Here is a 20,555-nt window from a genome sequence, read left to right as displayed (position 1 = left end):
TCACGCACCTGTGATATGGAGACAACTGGGGACGGTCCCACACCTGTGATGTGCAGACAGCTGAGGGCGTTAACATACAAGTGATGCAGAGAGAGTTGGGGGCTATCAGGCACCTGTGATGCGGAGACAGCTGGGGGTTGTCACATACCAGTGGTGGGGAGAGAGCTGGGGGCTGTAATTCACCGGTGATGGGGAGAGTGCTGGGGGATGTCACACAACTGTGATGGGGAGAGACCTTGGGGTTTTCACACACCTGTGATGGCATGAGAGATGGGGACTGTCAAACACCTGTGATGGGGAGAGAGCTGGGGTCTGTCACATAACTGTGATGTGGAGACAACTGGGGGCTGTCACATACCTGTGATGGGGAGAGAGTGTTGGGCTTTCAGGCACCTGTGATGCGGACACAGCTGGGGGCTGTCACATGCCTGTGATGTGGAGAGAGCTGGGGGCTGTCACATACCTGTGATCGTGAGATAGCTGGGGGCTGTCACACACCTGTGAAGGGGAAGGGATAGGGACTGTCACTCCCCTGTGATGGGGCGAGAGTTGGGGACTGACACACCTGTGATGGGGAACGAGCTGGCGGCTATCACACACCTGTGATGGGGAAAGACATGCAGACAATCAAACACCTGTGACGGTGAGAGACGTGGGGGCTGTCACATACCTGTGATGGGGAGCGACTTGGGGTTTCTCAGGCACCTGTGATATGGAGACAGTTGGGGGCTGTCACATACCAGTGACGGGGAGAGAGCTGGGGGCTGTAACTCACCGGTGATGGGGATAGACCTGGGGGATGTCACACATCTCTGATGGGGAGAGAGCTTGGGGTTGTCACACACCTGTGATGGAGAGAGAGATGGGGATTGTCACTTACTTGTAATTGTAGGACAGCTGGGGGCTGTCACACCTCTGTGATTGGCAGACAGCTGAGGGCTGTCACTCACCGGGGATGGGGAGAGAGCTGGGGGATATCACACACCTGTGAAGGGAAGGGAGCTTGGGGCTGTCACTCACTTGTGAAGGGGAAATAGATGGGGACTGTCAAACACTTCTGATGGGGAGAGTGCTGGGGCCAGTCACATACCTGTGATGTGGAGTCAGGTAGTTGCTGTCACATACTTGTGATGTGGAGACAGCTGGTGGCTGTCACAAACCTGTGATGGGGAAATAGCTGGGTGCTTCACACACCTTTGATGGGTAGAGAGCTGGGGGCTGTCACACACCTGTGATTGGGAGAGAGCTGGTGTCTGTCACACACCTGTGCATGGGAGAGAGCTGGTGGCTGTCACTCACTTGTGATGGGGAGAGAGATGGGGGCTGTCACATACATGTGTTGGAGCGATAGCTAGGGGCCGTCACCCACATGTGAAGGGGAGGGAGCTGGGGGCTGTCACATACATGTGATGGGGAGACAGCTGGGGATCGTCACTCACCTGTGATGGGGAGAGAGCTGGGGGCTGTGACACACCTGTGATGGGGTGAGAGATGGGGACGGTCACATACCTGTAATGCTGAGACAGCTGGGGCCTGTCAAATACCTGTGATGCTGTGACAGCTGGGAACTGTCACATACCTGTGATGGGGAGAGGGCTGGGGGCTGTCACACATCTGTGATGGGGAGAGAGATGGGGAATATCAAACACCTGTGATGGGGAGAGAGCTGGGGGCTGTCACTCACCTGTGATCAGGAGAGAGCTTGGGGCCCTCACCCACCGGTGAAGCGGAGAGAGCTGGGGGCTTTCATGCACCTGTGATATGGAGACAACTGGGGACGGTCCCACACCTGTGATGTGCAGACAGCTGAGGGCGTTAACATACAAGTGATGCGGAGAGAGTTGGGGGCTGTCAGGCACCTGTGATGCGGAGACAGCTGGGGGTTGTCACATACCAGTGGTGGGGAGAGAGCTGGGGGCTGTAATTCACTGGTGATGGGGAGAGTGCTGGGGGATGTCACACAGCTGTGATGGGGAGAGACCTTGGGGTTGTCACACACCTGTGATGGCACGAGAGATGGGGACTGTCAAACACCTGTGATGGGGAGAGAGCTGGGGTCTGTCACATAACTGTGATGTGGAGACAACTGGGGGCTGTCACATACCTGTGATGGGGAGAGAGTGGGGGGCTTTCAGGCACCTGTGATGCGGACACAGCTGGTGGCTCTCACATGCCTGTGATGTGGAGAGAGCTGGGGGTTGTCACATACCTGTGATCGTGAGAGAGCTGGGGGCTGTCACACACCTGTGAAGGGGAAGGGATAGGGACTGTCACTCCCCTGTGATGGGGAGAGAGTTGGGGACTGACACACCTGTGATGGGGAACGAGCTGGCGGCTATCACACACCTGTGATGGGGAAAGACATGCAGACAATCAAACACCTGTGACGGTGAGAGACGTGGGGGCTGTCACATACCTGTGATGGGGAGAGACTTGGGGTTTCTCAGGCACCTGTGATATGGAGACAGTTGGGGGCTGTCACATACCAGGGATGGGGAGAGAGCTGGGGGCTGTAACTCACCGGTGATGGGGATAGAGCTGGGGGATGTCACACACCTCTGATGGGGAGAGAGCTTGGGGTTGTCACACACCTGTGATGGAGAGAGAGATGGGGATTTTCACTTACTTGTAATTGTAGGACAGCTGGGGGCTGTCACACCTCTGTGATTGGCAGACAGCTGATGGCTGTCACTCACTGGGGATGGGGAGAGAGCTGGGGGATATCACACACCTGTGAAGGGAAGGGAGCTTGGGGCTGTCACTCACTTGTGAAGGGGAAATAGATGGGGACTGTCAAACACTTCTGATGGGGAGAGTGCTGGGGCCAGTCACATACCTGTGATGTGGAGTCAGGTAGTTGCTGTCACATACTTGTGATGTGGAGACAGCTGGTGGCTGTCACAAACCTGTGATGGGGAGAGAGCTGGGGGCTATCACTCACCTGTGATGGGGAAATAGCTGGGGGCTTCACACACCTTTGATGGGTAGAGAGCTGGGGGCTGTCACACACCTGTGATGGGGAGAGAGCTGGGGGCTCCCACATACCTATGATGCAGAGACAGCAAGTGGTTGTCACATCCCTGTGATGTGGAGACAATGGCGGTTGTGACATACCTGTGATGGGGAGAGAGTTGGGGGCTGTTAGGCTCCTGTGATGCGGAGAAAGATGGGGGCTATCAGATACCTGTGATGGGGAGAGAGCTGGGGTCTGTCACACACCTGTGATGGGAAAAGTGACGGGGACTGTCAAACACCTGTGATGGGGAGAGACTGGGGGCTGTCAGACACCTGTGATGCGGAGACAGCTGGTGTGTTTCACATACCTGTGATGTGGAGACAGCTGTGGGTTGACACATACCAGTGATGGGGAGAAAGTTGGGGGCTGTCAGGCTCCTGTGATGCAGAATCAGCTGGGGGCTGTCACATACCTGCGATGGGAAGAAAGCTGGGGCCTATCACTCACCTGTGATGGGGAGACAGCTGGGGTCTGTCGCACACCTGTGATGGGGAGACAGCTGGGGGTTGTCACTCACCTGTGATGGGGAGAGAGCTGGTGTCTCTCACCCACCTGTGAAAGGGAGAGAGCTGGGATCTTTCACGCACCTGTGATATGGAGACAGCTTGGGAGGGTCACACACCTGTGATGGGGAGAGAACTGGGGGCTGTCACTCACTTGTGATGGGGAGACAGATGGGGGCTGTCAGTCAACTGTGATGGGGCGAGAGCTGGCGGCTGTCACCCACCTGTGAAGCGGAAAGAGCTGTGGGCTTTCTCTCACCTGCGATATGGAGACAACTGGGGATGGTCACACACCTGTGATGAGGAGAGAGCTTGGCGTTGTCACATACCTGTGATGTGGCGACAGTTGGGGGCTCTCACATACATGTGATGGGGAGAGACTTGGGGTTTCTCAGGCACCTGTGATGCGGGACAGCTGTGGGTTGTCACATACCAGTGGTGGGGAGAGACCTGGGGGCTGTAACTCACCGGTGATGGGGAGAGAGCTTGGGGTTGTCACACACCTGTGATGGCGCGAGAGATGGGGACTGTGAAACACCTGTGACGGGGAGAGAGCTGGGATCTCTCACATACCTTTGATGTGGAGACAACTGGGGGCTGTCACATACCTGTGATGGGGAGAGAGTGGGGGCTTTCAGGCACCTGTGATGCGGACACAGCTGGGGGCTGTCAAACAACTGTGATGTGGAGAGAGCTGGGGGCTGTCACATACCTGTGATCGGGAGAGAGCTGGGGGCTGTCACAGACCTGTGAAGGGAAATGGATGGGGACTGTCACTCCCCTGTGATGGGGAGATAGTTGGGGACTGACACACCTCTGTTCGGGAGCGAGCTGGGGGCAGTCACTCTCCTGTAATCGCGAGAGACCTGGCGGCTATTACACACCTGTGATGGGGAAAGACATGCGGACTATCAAACACCTGTGATGGTGAGTGACGTGGGGGCTGTCACATACCTGTGATGGGGAGAGAGCTGGGGGCTGTAACTCCACGGTGATGGGGATAGAGCTGGGGTATATCACACACCTCTGATGGAGAGAGAGCTTGGGGTTGTCACACACCTGTGATGGAGAGAGAGATGGGGATTGTCACTTACTTGTAATTCTAGGACAGCTGGGGGCTGTCACACTGCTGTGATTGGGAGAGAGCTGGGGGCTGTCACTCACCGGGGATGGGGAGAGAGCTGGGGGATGTCACACACCTGTGATGGGAAGGGAGCTTGGGGCTTTCACTCACTTGTGAACGGGAAAGAGATGGGGACTGTCAAACACCTCTGATGGTGAGAGTGCTGGGGCCAGTCACATACCTGTGATGCCGAGTCAGGCAGTTGCTGTCACATACTTGTGATGTGGAGACAGCTGGGGGCTGTCACATACCTGAGATGGGGAGAGAGCCGGGGCCTATCACTCACCTGTGATGGGGAGAGAGCTGGGGCTTCACACACCTGTGATGGGTAGACAGCTGGGGGCTGTCACTCACCTGTGATGGGGAGAGAGCTGGGGGCTGTAACTCACCGGTGATGGGGAGAGAGCTGGGGAATGTCACACACCTGTGATGGGGAGAGAGCTTGTGGTTGTCACACACCTGTGATGGGGAGAGAGATTGGGATTGTCACTTACTTGTAATTCTAAGACAGATGTAGTCTGTCACACTGCTGTGATTGGGAGAGAGCTGGGGGCTGTCACTCACCGGGGATGGGGAGAGAGCTGGGGGATGTCACACACCTGTGATGGGAAAGGTGCTTGGGGCTGTCACTCACTTGTGAAGGGGAAAGAGATGGGGACTGTCAAACACTTCTGATGGGGAGAGTGCTGGGACCAGTTCCATACCTTTAATGCGGAGTCAGGGAGTTGCTGTCACATACTTGTGATGTGGAGACAGCTGGGTGTTGTCACACACCTGTGATGGGGAGAGAGCTGGGGGCTCACAAATAGCTATGATACAGAGACAGCTAGTGGTTGTCACATCCCTGTGCTGTGGAGACAATGGCGGTTGTGACATACCTGTGATGGGTAGAGAGTTGGGGGCTGTTAGGCTCCAGTGATGCGGGGACAGATGGGGGCTCTCAGATACCTGTGATGGGGAGAGAGCTGGGATTTCTTACTCACCTGAAATGGGGAGAGAGCTGGGGTCTCTCAAACACCTTTGATGTGGAAAGAGATGGGGACTGTCAGATACCTGTGATGCGGAGATAGCTGGTTTCTTTCACATACCTGTGATGCAGAGAGAGCTAGGGGCTGTCACCCACCTGTGATGGGGAGACAGCTGGGGGCCGTCACTCACCTGTGATGGGGAGAGAGCTTGGGGCTGTCACTCACTTGTGATGTGGAAAGACATGGGGTCTGTCAATCAATTTTGATGGGGCTAGAGCTGGGGGCTGTCACCCACCTGTGAAGGGGAGAGAGCGGGGGACATACACACTCCTGTGATATGGAGACAGCTGGGGACGGTCACACAAATGTGATGGGGAGAGAGCTTTGCATTGTCACATACCTGTGATGTGGAGACAGCTGGGGGCTGTCACATACGTATAACGGGGAGAGAGCTGGGGGCTATCACATACTTGCGATGGGGAGAGACCTGGTGGCTGTCACATACTTGTGATGTGGAGACAGCTGTCGGCTGTAACATACTTGTGATGGGGAGAGAGTTGAGGGGTTGTCAGGCACCTTTAATGCCGAGACAGCTGGGGGCTGTCACATACATTTGATGGGGAGACAGCCGAGGGCCGTTACTCACCTGAGATGGGGAGAGAGCTGAGGTCTGTGACACACCTGTGATGTGGAGAGAGATGGGGACTGCCACATACCTGTGATGCTGAGACAGCTGGGGGCTGTCACATACCTGTGATGGGGAGAAAGCTGTGGCCTGTCAGGCAACTGTGATGCAGTGACAGCTGGGGGATGTCAAATAGCTCGGATTGGTAGAGAGCTGGGGGCTGTCACACACCTGTGATGGGGAGAGAGATGAAGAATGTCAAACACCTGTGATGGGGAGAGAGCTGGGGGCTGTCACATACCTGTGATGTGGACACAGGTGGGGGCTGTCACATACCTGTGATGGGGAGAGAGCTGGGGGCTGTCACTCACCTGAGATCAGGAGAGAGCTTGGGGCTGTCACCCACATGTGAAGGGGAGGGAGCTGGGGGCTTTCACGCACCTGTGATATGGAGACGACGGGGACGGTCACACACATGTGATTTGCAAACGGCTGGGGGCGTTAAGATACCAGTGATGCCTAGAGAGTTGGGGTCTGACAGGCACCTTTGATGCGGAGAGAGCTGGGGGCTGTCACATACATATGATGGGGAGACAGCTGGGGATCGTCACTCACCTGTGATGGGGAGAGAGCTGGGGGCTGTGACACACCTGTGATGGGGTGAGAGATGGGGACTGTCACATACCTGTGATGCTGAGACAGCTGGGGCCTGTCAAATACCTGTGATGCTGTGACAGCTGGGAACTGTCACATACCTGTGATGGGGAGAGGGCTGGGGGCTGTCACACATCTGTGATGGGGAGAGAGATGGGGAATATCAAACACCTGTGATGGGGAGAGAGCTGGGGGCTGTCACTCACCTGTGATCAGGAGAGAGCTTGGGGCCCTCACCCACCGGTGAAGCGGAGAAGCTGGGGGCTTTCACGCACCTGTGATATGGAGACAACTGGGGACGGTCACACACCTGTGATGTGCAGACAGCTGAGGGCGTTAACATACAAGTGATGCAGAGAGAGTTGGGGGCTCTCAGGCACCTGTGATGCGGAGACAGCTGGGGGTTGTCACATACCAGTGGTGGGGAGAGAGCTGGGGGCTGTAATTCACCGGTGATGGGGAGAGTGCTGGGGGATGTCACACAACTGTGATGGGGAGAGACCTTGGGGTTTTCACACACCTGTGATGGCACGAGAGATGGGGACTGTCAAACACCTGTGATGGGGAGAGAGCTGGGGTCTGTCACATAACTGTGATGTGGAGACAACTGGGGCCTGTCACATACCTGTGATGGGGAGAGAGTGTTGGGCTTTCAGGCACCTGTGATGCGGACACAGCTGGGGGCTGTCACATGCCTGTGATGTGGAGAGAGCTGGGGGCTGTCACATACCTGTGATCGTGAGATAGCTGGGGGCTGTCACACACCTGTGAAGGGGAAGGGATAGGGACTGTCACTCCCCTGTGATGGGGAGAGAGTTGGGGACTGACACACCTGTGATGGGGAACGAGCTGGCGGCTATCACACACCTGTGATGGGGAAAGACATGCAGACAATCAAACACCTGTGACGGTGAGAGACGTGGGGGCTGTCACATACCTGTGATGGGGAGCGACTTGGGGTTTCTCAGGCACCTGTGATATGGAGACAGTTGGGGGCTGTCACATACCAGTGACGGGGAGAGAGCTGGGGGCTGTAACTCACCGGTGATGGGGATAGACCTGGGGGATGTCACACATCTCTGATGGGGAGAGAGCTTGGGGTTGTCACACACCTGTGATGGAGAGAGAGATGGGGATTGTCACTTACTTGTAATTGTAGGACAGCTGGGGGCTGTCACACCTCTGTGATTGGCAGACAGCTGAGGGCTGTCACTCACCGGGGATGGGGAGAGAGCTGGGGGATATCACACACCTGTGAAGGGAAGGGAGCTTGGGGCTGTCACTCACTTGTGAAGGGGAAATAGATGGGGACTGTCAAACACTTCTGATGGGGAGAGTGCTGGGGCCAGTCACATACCTGTGATGTGGAGTCAGGTAGTTGCTGTCACATACTTGTGATGTGGAGACAGCTGGTGGCTGTCACAAACCTGTGATGGGGAAATAGCTGGGTGCTTCACACACCTTTGATGGGTAGAGAGCTGGGGGCTGTCACACACCTGTGATTGGGAGAGAGCTGGTGTCTGTCACACACCTGTGCATGGGAGAGAGCTGGTGGCTGTCACTCACTTGTGATGGGGAGAGAGATGGGGGCTGTCACATACATGTGTTGGAGCGATAGCTAGGGGCCGTCAACCACATGTGAAGGGGAGGGAGCTGGGGGCTGTCACATACATGTGATGGGGAGACAGCTGGGGATCGTCACTCACCTGTGATGGGGAGAGAGCTGGGGGCTGTGACACACCTGTGATGGGGTGAGAGATGGGGACGGTCACATACCTGTAATGCTGAGACAGCTGGGGCCTGTCAAATACCTGTGATGCTGTGACAGCTGGGAACTGTCACATACCTGTGATGGGGAGAGGGCTGGGGGCTGTCACACATCTGTGATGGGGAGAGAGATGGGGAATATCAAACACCTGTGATGGGGAGAGAGCTGGGGGCTGTCACTCACCTGTGATCAGGAGAGAGCTTGGGGCCCTCACCCACCGGTGAAGCGGAGAGAGCTGGGGGCTTTCATGCACCTGTGATATGGAGACAACTGGGGACGGTCCCACACCTGTGATGTGCAGACAGCTGAGGGCGTTAACATACAAGTGATGCGGAGAGAGTTGGGGGCTGTCAGGCACCTGTGATGCGGAGACAGCTGGGGGTTGTCACATACCAGTGGTGGGGAGAGAGCTGGGGGCTGTAATTCACTGGTGATGGGGAGAGTGCTGGGGGATGTCACACAGCTGTGATGGGGAGAGACCTTGGGGTTGTCACACACCTGTGATGGCACGAGAGATGGGGACTGTCAAACACCTGTGATGGGGAGAGAGCTGGGGTCTGTCACATAACTGTGATGTGGAGACAACTGGGGGCTGTCACATACCTGTGATGGGGAGAGAGTGGGGGGCTTTCAGGCACCTGTGATGCGGACACAGCTGGTGGCTCTCACATGCCTGTGATGTGGAGAGAGCTGGGGGTTGTCACATACCTGTGATCGTGAGAGAGCTGGGGGCTGTCACACACCTGTGAAGGGGAAGGGATAGGGACTGTCACTCCCCTGTGATGGGGAGAGAGTTGGGGACTGACACACCTGTGATGGGGAACGAGCTGGCGGCTATCACACACCTGTGATGGGGAAAGACATGCAGACAATCAAACACCTGTGACGGTGAGAGACGTGGGGGCTGTCACATACCTGTGATGGGGAGAGACTTGGGGTTTCTCAGGCACCTGTGATATGGAGACAGTTGGGGGCTGTCACATACCAGGGATGGGGAGAGAGCTGGGGGCTGTAACTCACCGGTGATGGGGATAGAGCTGGGGGATGTCACACACCTCTGATGGGGAGAGAGCTTGGGGTTGTCACACACCTGTGATGGAGAGAGAGATGGGGATTTTCACTTACTTGTAATTGTAGGACAGCTGGGGGCTGTCACACCTCTGTGATTGGCAGACAGCTGATGGCTGTCACTCACTGGGGATGGGGAGAGAGCTGGGGGATATCACACACCTGTGAAGGGAAGGGAGCTTGGGGCTGTCACTCACTTGTGAAGGGGAAATAGATGGGGACTGTCAAACACTTCTGATGGGGAGAGTGCTGGGGCCAGTCACATACCTGTGATGTGGAGTCAGGTAGTTGCTGTCACATACTTGTGATGTGGAGACAGCTGGTGGCTGTCACAAACCTGTGATGGGGAGAGAGCTGGGGGCTATCACTCACCTGTGATGGGGAAATAGCTGGGGGCTTCACACACCTTTGATGGGTAGAGAGCTGGGGGCTGTCACACACCTGTGATGGGGAGAGAGCTGGGGGCTCCCACATACCTATGATGCAGAGACAGCAAGTGGTTGTCACATCCCTGTGATGTGGAGACAATGGCGGTTGTGACATACCTGTGATGGGGAGAGAGTTGGGGGCTGTTAGGCTCCTGTGATGCGGAGAAAGATGGGGGCTATCAGATACCTGTGATGGGGAGAGAGCTGGGGTCTGTCACACACCTGTGATGGGAAAAGTGACGGGGACTGTCAAACACCTGTGATGGGGAGAGACTGGGGGCTGTCAGACACCTGTGATGCGGAGACAGCTGGTGTGTTTCACATACCTGTGATGTGGAGACAGCTGTGGGTTGACACATACCAGTGATGGGGAGAAAGTTGGGGGCTGTCAGGCTCCTGTGATGCAGAATCAGCTGGGGGCTGTCACATACCTGCGATGGGAAGAAAGCTGGGGCCTATCACTCACCTGTGATGGGGAGACAGCTGGGGTCTGTCGCACACCTGTGATGGGGAGACAGCTGGGGGTTGTCACTCACCTGTGATGGGGAGAGAGCTGGTGTCTCTCACCCACCTGTGAAAGGGAGAGAGCTGGGATCTTTCACGCACCTGTGATATGGAGACAGCTTGGGAGGGTCACACACCTGTGATGGGGAGAGAACTGGGGGCTGTCACTCACTTGTGATGGGGAGACAGATGGGGGCTGTCAGTCAACTGTGATGGGGCGAGAGCTGGCGGCTGTCACCCACCTGTGAAGCGGAAAGAGCTGTGGGCTTTCTCTCACCTGCGATATGGAGACAACTGGGGATGGTCACACACCTGTGATGAGGAGAGAGCTTGGCGTTGTCACATACCTGTGATGTGGCGACAGTTGGGGGCTCTCACATACATGTGATGGGGAGAGACTTGGGGTTTCTCAGGCACCTGTGATGCGGGACAGCTGTGGGTTGTCACATACCAGTGGTGGGGAGAGACCTGGGGGCTGTAACTCACCGGTGATGGGGAGAGAGCTTGGGGTTGTCACACACCTGTGATGGCGCGAGAGATGGGGACTGTGAAACACCTGTGACGGGGAGAGAGCTGGGATCTCTCACATACCTTTGATGTGGAGACAACTGGGGGCTGTCACATACCTGTGATGGGGAGAGAGTGGGGGCTTTCAGGCACCTGTGATGCGGACACAGCTGGGGGCTGTCAAACAACTGTGATGTGGAGAGAGCTGGGGGCTGTCACATACCTGTGATCGGGAGAGAGCTGGGGGCTGTCACAGACCTGTGAAGGGAAATGGATGGGGACTGTCACTCCCCTGTGATGGGGAGATAGTTGGGGACTGACACACCTCTGTTCGGGAGCGAGCTGGGGGCAGTCACTCTCCTGTAATCGGGAGAGACCTGGCGGCTATTACACACCTGTGATGGGGAAAGACATGCGGACTATCAAACACCTGTGATGGTGAGTGACGTGGGGGCTGTCACATACCTGTGATGGGGAGAGAGCTGGGGGCTGTAACTCCACGGTGATGGGGATAGAGCTGGGGTATATCACACACCTCTGATGGAGAGAGAGCTTGGGGTTGTCACACACCTGTGATGGAGAGAGAGATGGGGATTGTCACTTACTTGTAATTCTAGGACAGCTGGGGGCTGTCACACTGCTGTGATTGGGAGAGAGCTGGGGGCTGTCACTCACCGGGGATGGGGAGAGAGCTGGGGGATGTCACACACCTGTGATGGGAAGGGAGCTTGGGGCTTTCACTCACTTGTGAACGGGAAAGAGATGGGGACTGTCAAACACCTCTGATGGTGAGAGTGCTGGGGCCAGTCACATACCTGTGATGCCGAGTCAGGCAGTTGCTGTCACATACTTGTGATGTGGAGACAGCTGGGGGCTGTCACATACCTGAGATGGGGAGAGAGCCGGGGCCTATCACTCACCTGTGATGGGGAGAGAGCTGGGGCTTCACACACCTGTGATGGGTAGACAGCTGGGGGCTGTCACTCACCTGTGATGGGGAGAGAGCTGGGGGCTGTAACTCACCGGTGATGGGGAGAGAGCTGGGGAATGTCACACACCTGTGATGGGGAGAGAGCTTGTGGTTGTCACACACCTGTGATGGGGAGAGAGATTGGGATTGTCACTTACTTGTAATTCTAAGACAGATGTAGTCTGTCACACTGCTGTGATTGGGAGAGAGCTGGGGGCTGTCACTCACCGGGGATGGGGAGAGAGCTGGGGGATGTCACACACCTGTGATGGGAAAGGTGCTTGGGGCTGTCACTCACTTGTGAAGGGGAAAGAGATGGGGACTGTCAAACACTTCTGATGGGGAGAGTGCTGGGACCAGTTCCATACCTTTAATGCGGAGTCAGGGAGTTGCTGTCACATACTTGTGATGTGGAGACAGCTGGGTGTTGTCACACACCTGTGATGGGGAGAGAGCTGGGGGCTCACAAATAGCTATGATACAGAGACAGCTAGTGGTTGTCACATCCCTGTGCTGTGGAGACAATGGCGGTTGTGACATACCTGTGATGGGTAGAGAGTTGGGGGCTGTTAGGCTCCAGTGATGCGGGGACAGATGGGGGCTCTCAGATACCTGTGATGGGGAGAGAGCTGGGATTTCTTACTCACCTGAAATGGGGAGAGAGCTGGGGTCTCTCAAACACCTTTGATGTGGAAAGAGATGGGGACTGTCAGATACCTGTGATGCGGAGATAGCTGGTTTCTTTCACATACCTGTGATGCAGAGAGAGCTAGGGGCTGTCACCCACCTGTGATGGGGAGACAGCTGGGGGCCGTCACTCACCTGTGATGGGGAGAGAGCTTGGGGCTGTCACTCACTTGTGATGTGGAAAGACATGGGGTCTGTCAATCAATTTTGATGGGGCTAGAGCTGGGGGCTGTCACCCACCTGTGAAGGGGAGAGAGCGGGGGACATACACACTCCTGTGATATGGAGACAGCTGGGGACGGTCACACAAATGTGATGGGGAGAGAGCTTTGCATTGTCACATACCTGTGATGTGGAGACAGCTGGGGGCTGTCACATACGTATAACGGGGAGAGAGCTGGGGGCTATCACATACTTGCGATGGGGAGAGACCTGGTGGCTGTCACATACTTGTGATGTGGAGACAGCTGTCGGCTGTAACATACTTGTGATGGGGAGAGAGTTGAGGGGTTGTCAGGCACCTTTAATGCCGAGACAGCTGGGGGCTGTCACATACATTTGATGGGGAGACAGCCGAGGGCCGTTACTCACCTGAGATGGGGAGAGAGCTGAGGTCTGTGACACACCTGTGATGTGGAGAGAGATGGGGACTGCCACATACCTGTGATGCTGAGACAGCTGGGGGCTGTCACATACCTGTGATGGGGAGAAAGCTGTGGCCTGTCAGGCAACTGTGATGCAGTGACAGCTGGGGGATGTCAAATAGCTCGGATTGGTAGAGAGCTGGGGGCTGTCACACACCTGTGATGGGGAGAGAGATGAAGAATGTCAAACACCTGTGATGGGGAGAGAGCTGGGGGCTGTCACATACCTGTGATGTGGACACAGGTGGGGGCTGTCACATACCTGTGATGGGGAGAGAGCTGGGGGCTGTCACTCACCTGAGATCAGGAGAGAGCTTGGGGCTGTCACCCACATGTGAAGGGGAGGGAGCTGGGGGCTTTCACGCACCTGTGATATGGAGACGACTGGGGACGGTCACACACATGTGATTTGCAAACGGCTGGGGGCGTTAAGATACCAGTGATGCCTAGAGAGTTGGGGTCTGACAGGCACCTTTGATGCGGAGAGAGCTGGGGGCTGTCACATACATATGATGGGGAGACAGCTGGGGATCGTCACTCACCTGTGATGGGGAGAGAGCTGGGGGCTGTGACACACCTGTGATGGGGTGAGAGATGGGGACTGTCACATACCTGTGATGCTGAGACAGCTGGGGCCTGTCAAATACCTGTGATGCTGTGACAGCTGGGAACTGTCACATACCTGTGATGGGGAGAGGGCTGGGGGCTGTCACACATCTGTGATGGGGAGAGAGATGGGGAATATCAAACACCTGTGATGGGGAGAGAGCTGGGGGCTGTCACTCACCTGTGATCAGGAGAGAGCTTGGGGCCCTCACCCACCGGTGAAGCGGAGAAGCTGGGGGCTTTCACGCACCTGTGATATGGAGACAACTGGGGACGGTCACACACCTGTGATGTGCAGACAGCTGAGGGCGTTAACATACAAGTGATGCAGAGAGAGTTGGGGGCTCTCAGGCACCTGTGATGCGGAGACAGCTGGGGGTTGTCACATACCAGTGGTGGGGAGAGAGCTGGGGGCTGTAATTCACCGGTGATGGGGAGAGTGCTGGGGGATGTCACACAACTGTGATGGGGAGAGACCTTGGGGTTTTCACACACCTGTGATGGCACGAGAGATGGGGACTGTCAAACACCTGTGATGGGGAGAGAGCTGGGGTCTGTCACATAACTGTGATGTGGAGACAACTGGGGCCTGTCACATACCTGTGATGGGGAGAGAGTGTTGGGCTTTCAGGCACCTGTGATGCGGACACAGCTGGGGGCTGTCACATGCCTGTGATGTGGAGAGAGCTGGGGGCTGTCACATACCTGTGATCGTGAGATAGCTGGGGGCTGTCACACACCTGTGAAGGGGAAGGGATAGGGACTGTCACTCCCCTGTGATGGGGCGAGAGTTGGGGACTGACACACCTGTGATGGGGAACGAGCTGGCGGCTATCACACACCTGTGATGGGGAAAGACATGCAGACAATCAAACACCTGTGACGGTGAGAGACGTGGGGGCTGTCACATACCTGTGATGGGGAGCGACTTGGGGTTTCTCAGGCACCTGTGATATGGAGACAGTTGGGGGCTGTCACATACCATTGACGGGGAGAGAGCTGGGGGCTGTAACTCACCGGTGATGGGGATAGACCTGGGGGATGTCACACATCTCTGATGGGGAGAGAGCTTGGGGTTGTCACACACCTGTGATGGAGAGAGAGATGGGGATTGTCACTTACTTGTAATTGTAGGACAGCTGGGGGCTGTCACACCTCTGTGATTGGCAGACAGCTGAGGGCTGTCACTCACCGGGGATGGGGAGAGAGCTGGGGGATATCACACACCTGTGAAGGGAAGGGAGCTTGGGGCTGTCACTCACTTGTGAAGGGGAAATAGATGGGGACTGTCAAACACTTCTGATGGGGAGAGTGCTGGGGCCAGTCACATACCTGTGATGTGGAGTCAGGTAGTTGCTGTCACATACTTGTGATGTGGAGACAGCTGGTGGCTGTCACAAACCTGTGATGGGGAAATAGCTGGGTGCTTCACATACCTTTGATGGGTAGAGAGCTGGGGGCTGTCACACACCTGTGATTGGGAGAGAGCTGGTGTCTGTCACACACCTGTGAATGGGAGAGAGCTGGTGGCTGTCACTCACTTGTGATGGGGAGAGAGATGGGGGCTGTCACATACATGTGTTGGAGCGATAGCTAGGGGCCGTCACCCACATGTGAAGGGGAGGGAACTGGGTGCTGTCACATACATGTGATGGGGAGACAGCTGGGGATCGTCACTCACCTGTGATGGGGAGAGAGCTGGGGGCTGTGACACACCTGTGATGGGGTGAGAGATGGGGACTGTCACATACCTGTGATGCTGAGACAGCTGGGGCCTGTCAAATACCTGTGATGCTGTGACAGCTGGGAACTGTCACATACCTGTGATGGGGAGAGGGCTGGGGGCTGTCACACATCTGTGATGGGGAGAGAGATGGGGAATATCAAACACCTGTGATGGGGAGAGAGCTGGGGGCTGTCACTCACCTGTGATCAGGAGAGAGCTTGGGGCCCTCACCCACCGGTGAAGCGGAGAGAGCTGGGGGCTTTCACGCACCTGTGATATGGAGACAACTGGGGACGGTCACACACCTGTGATGTGCAGACAGCTGAGGGCGTTTACATACAAGTGTTGCGGAGAGTGTTGGGGGCTGTCAGGCACCTGTGATGCGGAGACAGCTGGGGGTTGTCACATACCAGTGGTGGGGAGAGAGCTGGGGGCTGTAATTCACCGGTAATGGGGAGAGTGCTGGGGGATGTCACACAACTGTGATGGGGAGAGACCTTGGGGTTTTCACACACCTGTGATGGCACGAGAGATGGGGACTGTCAAACACCTGTGATGGGGAGAGAGCTGGGGTCTGTCACATAACTGTGATGTGGAGACAACTGGGGGCTGTCACATACCTGTGATGGGGAGAGAGTGGGGGGCTTTCAGGCACCTGTGATGCGGACATAGCTGGTGGCTGTCACATGCCTGTGATGTGGAGAGAGCTGGGGGCTGTCACACACCTGTGAAGGGGAAGGGATAGGGACTGTCACTCCCCTGTGATGGGGAGAGAGTTGGGGACTGACACACCTGTGATGGGGAACGAGCTGGCGGCTATCACACACCTGTGATGGGGAAAGACATGCAGACAATCAAACACCTGTGACGGTGAGAGACGTGGGGGCTGTCACATACCTGTGATGGGGAGAGACTTGGGGTTTCTCAGGCACCTGTGATATGGAGACAGTTGGGGGCTGTCACATACCAGGGATGGGGAGAGAGCTGGGGGCTGTAACTCCACGGTGATGGGGATAGAGCTGGGGTATATCACACACCTCTGTTGGAGAGAGAGCTTGGGGTTGTCACACACCTGTGATGGAGAGAGAGATGGGGATTGTCACTTACTTGTAATTCTAGGACAGCTGGGGGCTGTCACACTGCTGTGATTGGGAGAGAGCTGGGGGCTGTCACTCACCGGGGATGGGGAGAGAGCTGGGGGATGTCACACACCTGTGATGGGAAGGGAGCTTGGGGCTTTCACTCACTTGTGAACAGGAAAGAGATGGGGACTGTCAAACACCTCTGATGGTGAGAGTGCTGGGGCCAGTCACATACCTGTGATGCCGAGTCAGGCAGTTGCTGTCACATACTTGTGATGTGGAGACAGCTGGGGGCTGTCACATACCTGAGATGGGGAGAGAGCCGGGGCCTATCACTCACCTGTGATGGGGAGAGAGCTGGGGCTTCACACACCTGTGATGGGTAGACAGCTGGGGGCTGTCACTCACCTGTGATGGGGAGAGAGCTGGGGGCTGTAACTCACCGGTGATGGGGAGAGAGCTGGGGAATGTCACACACCTGTGATGGGGAGAGAGCTTGTGGTTGTCACACACCTGTGATGGGGAGAGAGATTGGGATTGTCACTTACTTGTAATTCTAAGACAGATGTAGTCTGTCACACTGCTGTGATTGGGAGAGAGCTGGGGGCTGTCACTCACCGGGGATGGGGAGAGAGCTGGGGGATGTCACACACCTGTGATGGGAAAGGTGCTTGGGGCTGTCACTCACTTGTGAAGGGGAAAGAGATGGGGACTGTCAAACACTTCTGATGGGGAGAGTGCTGGGACCAGTTCCATACCTTTAATGCGGAGTCAGGGAGTTGCTGTCACATACTTGTGATGTGGAGACAGCTGGGTGTTGTCACACACCTGTGATGGGGAGAGAGCTGGGGGCTCACAAATAGCTATGATACAGAGACAGCTAGTGGTTGTCACATCCCTGTGCTGTGGAGACAATGGCGGTTGTGACATACCTGTGATGGGTAGAGAGTTGGGGGCTGTTAGGCTCCAGTGATGCGGGGACAGATGGGGGCTCTCAGATACCTGTGATGGGGAGAGAGCTGGGATTTCTTACTCACCTGAAATGGGGAGAGAGCTGGGGTCTCTCAAACACCTGTGATGTGGAAGGAGATGGGGACTGTCAGATACCTGTGATGCGGAGATAGCTGGTTTCTTTCACATACCTGTGATGCAGAGAGAGCTAGGGGCTGTCACCCACCTGTGATGGGGAGACAGCTGGGGGCCGTCACTCACCTGTGATGGGGAGAGAGCTTGGGGCTGTCACTCACTTGTGATGTGGAAAGACATGGGGTCTGTCAATCAATTTTGATGGGGCTAGAGCTGGGGGCTGTCACCCACCTGTGAAGGGGAGAGAGCGGGGGACATACACACTCCTGTGATATGGAGACAGCTGGGGACGGTCACACAAATGTGATGGGGAGAGAGCTTTGCATTGTCACATACCTGTGATGTGGAGACAGCTGGGGGCTGTCACATACGTATAACGGGGAGAGAGCTGGGGGCTATCACATACTTGCGATGGGGAGAGACCTGGTGGCTGTCACATACTTGTGATGTGGAGACAGCTGTCGGCTGTAACATACTTGTGATGGGGAGAGAGTTGAGGGGTTGTCAGGCACCTTTAATGCGGAGACAGCTGGGGGCTGTCACATACATTTGATGGGGAGACAGCCGAGGGCCGTTACTCACCTGAGATGGGGAGAGAGCTGAGGTCTGTGACACACCTGTGATGTGGAGAGAGATGGGGACTGCCACATACCTGTGATGCTGAGACAGCTGGGGGCTGTCACATACCTGTGATGGGGAGAAAGCTGGGGCCTGTCAGGCAACTGTGATGCAGTGACAGCTGGGGGATGTCAAATAGCTCGGATTGGTAGAGAGCTGGGGGCTGTCACACACCTGTGATGGGGAGAGAGATGAAGAATGTCAAACACCTGTGATGGGGAGAGAGCTGGGGGCTGTCACATACCTGTGATGTGGACACAGGTGGGGGCTGTCACATACCTGTGATGGGGAGAGAGCTGGGGGCTGTCACTCACCTGAGATCAGGAGAGAGCTTGGGGCTGTCACCCACATGTGAAGGGGAGGGAGCTGGGGGCTTTCACGCACCTGTGATATGGAGACAACTGGGGACGGTCACACACATGTGATTTGCAAACGGCTGGGGGCGTTAAGATACCAGTGATGCCTAGAGAGTTGGGGTCTCTCAGGCACCTTTGATGCGGAGAGAGCTGGGGGCTGTCACATACATATGATGGGGAGACAGCTGGGGATCGTCACTCACCTGTGATGGGGAGAGAGCTGGGGGCTGTGACACTCCTGTGATGGCGTGAGAGATGGGGACTGTCACATACCTGTGATGCTGAGATAGCTGGGGCCTGTCAAATACCTGTGATGCTGTGACAGCTGGGAACTGTCACATACCTGTGATGGGGAGAGGGCTGGGGGCTGTCACACATCTGTGATGGGGAGAGAGATGGGGAATCTCAAACACCTGTGATGGGGAGAGAGCTGGGGGCTGTCACTCACCTGTGATCAGGAGAGAGCTTGGGGCCCTCACCCACCGGTGAAGTGGAGAAGCTGGGGGCTTTCACGCACCTGTGATATGGAGACAACTGGGGACGGTCACACACCTGTGATGTGCAGACAGCTGAGGGCGTTAACATACAAGTGATGCAGAGAGAGTTGGGGGCTCTCAGGCACCTGTGATGCGGAGACAGCTGGGGGTTGTCACATACCAGTGGTGGGGAGAGAGCTGGGGGCTGTAACTCACCGGTGATGGGGATAGACCTGGGGGATGTCACACATCTCTGATGGGGAGAGAGCTAGGGGTTGTCACACACCTGTGATGGCACGAGAGATGGGGACTGTCAAACACCTGTGATGGGGAGAGAGCTGGGGTCTGTCACATAACTGTGATGTGGAGACAACTGGGGGCTGTCACATACCTGTGATGGGGAGAGAGTGTTGGGCTTTCAGGCACCTGTGATGCGGACACAGCTGGGGGCTGTCACATGCCTGTGATGTGGAGAGAGCTGGGGGCTGTCACATACCTGTGATCGTGAGATAGCTGGGGGCTGTCACACACCTGTGAAGGGGAAGGGATAGGGACTGTCACTCCCCTGTGATGGGGCGAGAGTTGGGGACTGACACACCTGTGATGGGGAACGAGCTGGCGGCTATCACACACCTGTGATGGGGAAAGACATGCAGACAATCAAACACCTGTGACGGTGAGAGACGTGGGGGCTGTCACATACCTGTGATGGGGAGCGACTTGGGGTTTCTCAGGCACCTGTGATATGGAGACAGTTGGGGGCTGTCACATACCAGTGACGGGGAGAGAGCTGGGGGCTGTAACTCACCGGTGATGGGGATAGACCTGGGGGATGTCACACATCTCTGATGGGGAGAGAGCTAGGGGTTGTCACACACCTGTGATGGAGAGAGAGATGGGGATTGTCACTTACTTGTAATTGTAGGACAGCTGGGGGCTGTCACACCTCTGTGATTGGCAGACAGCTGAGGGCTGTCACTCACCGGGGATGGGGAGAGAGCTGGGGGATATCACACACCTGTGAAGGGAAGGGAGCTTGGGGCTGTCACTCACTTGTGAAGGGGAAATAGATGGGGACTGTCAAACACTTCTGATGGGGAGAGTGCTGGGGCCAGTCACATACCTGTGATGTGGAGTCAG

Source organism: Balaenoptera physalus (genome assembly GCF_965194825.1).
Source record: "Balaenoptera physalus genome assembly, contig: HAP1_SCAFFOLD_407, whole genome shotgun sequence".
Taxonomy (NCBI): Eukaryota; Metazoa; Chordata; class Mammalia; order Artiodactyla; family Balaenopteridae; genus Balaenoptera; species Balaenoptera physalus.
The sequence above is the reverse complement of the archived record's forward strand: the minus strand, read 5'-3'. Positions refer to the sequence as shown.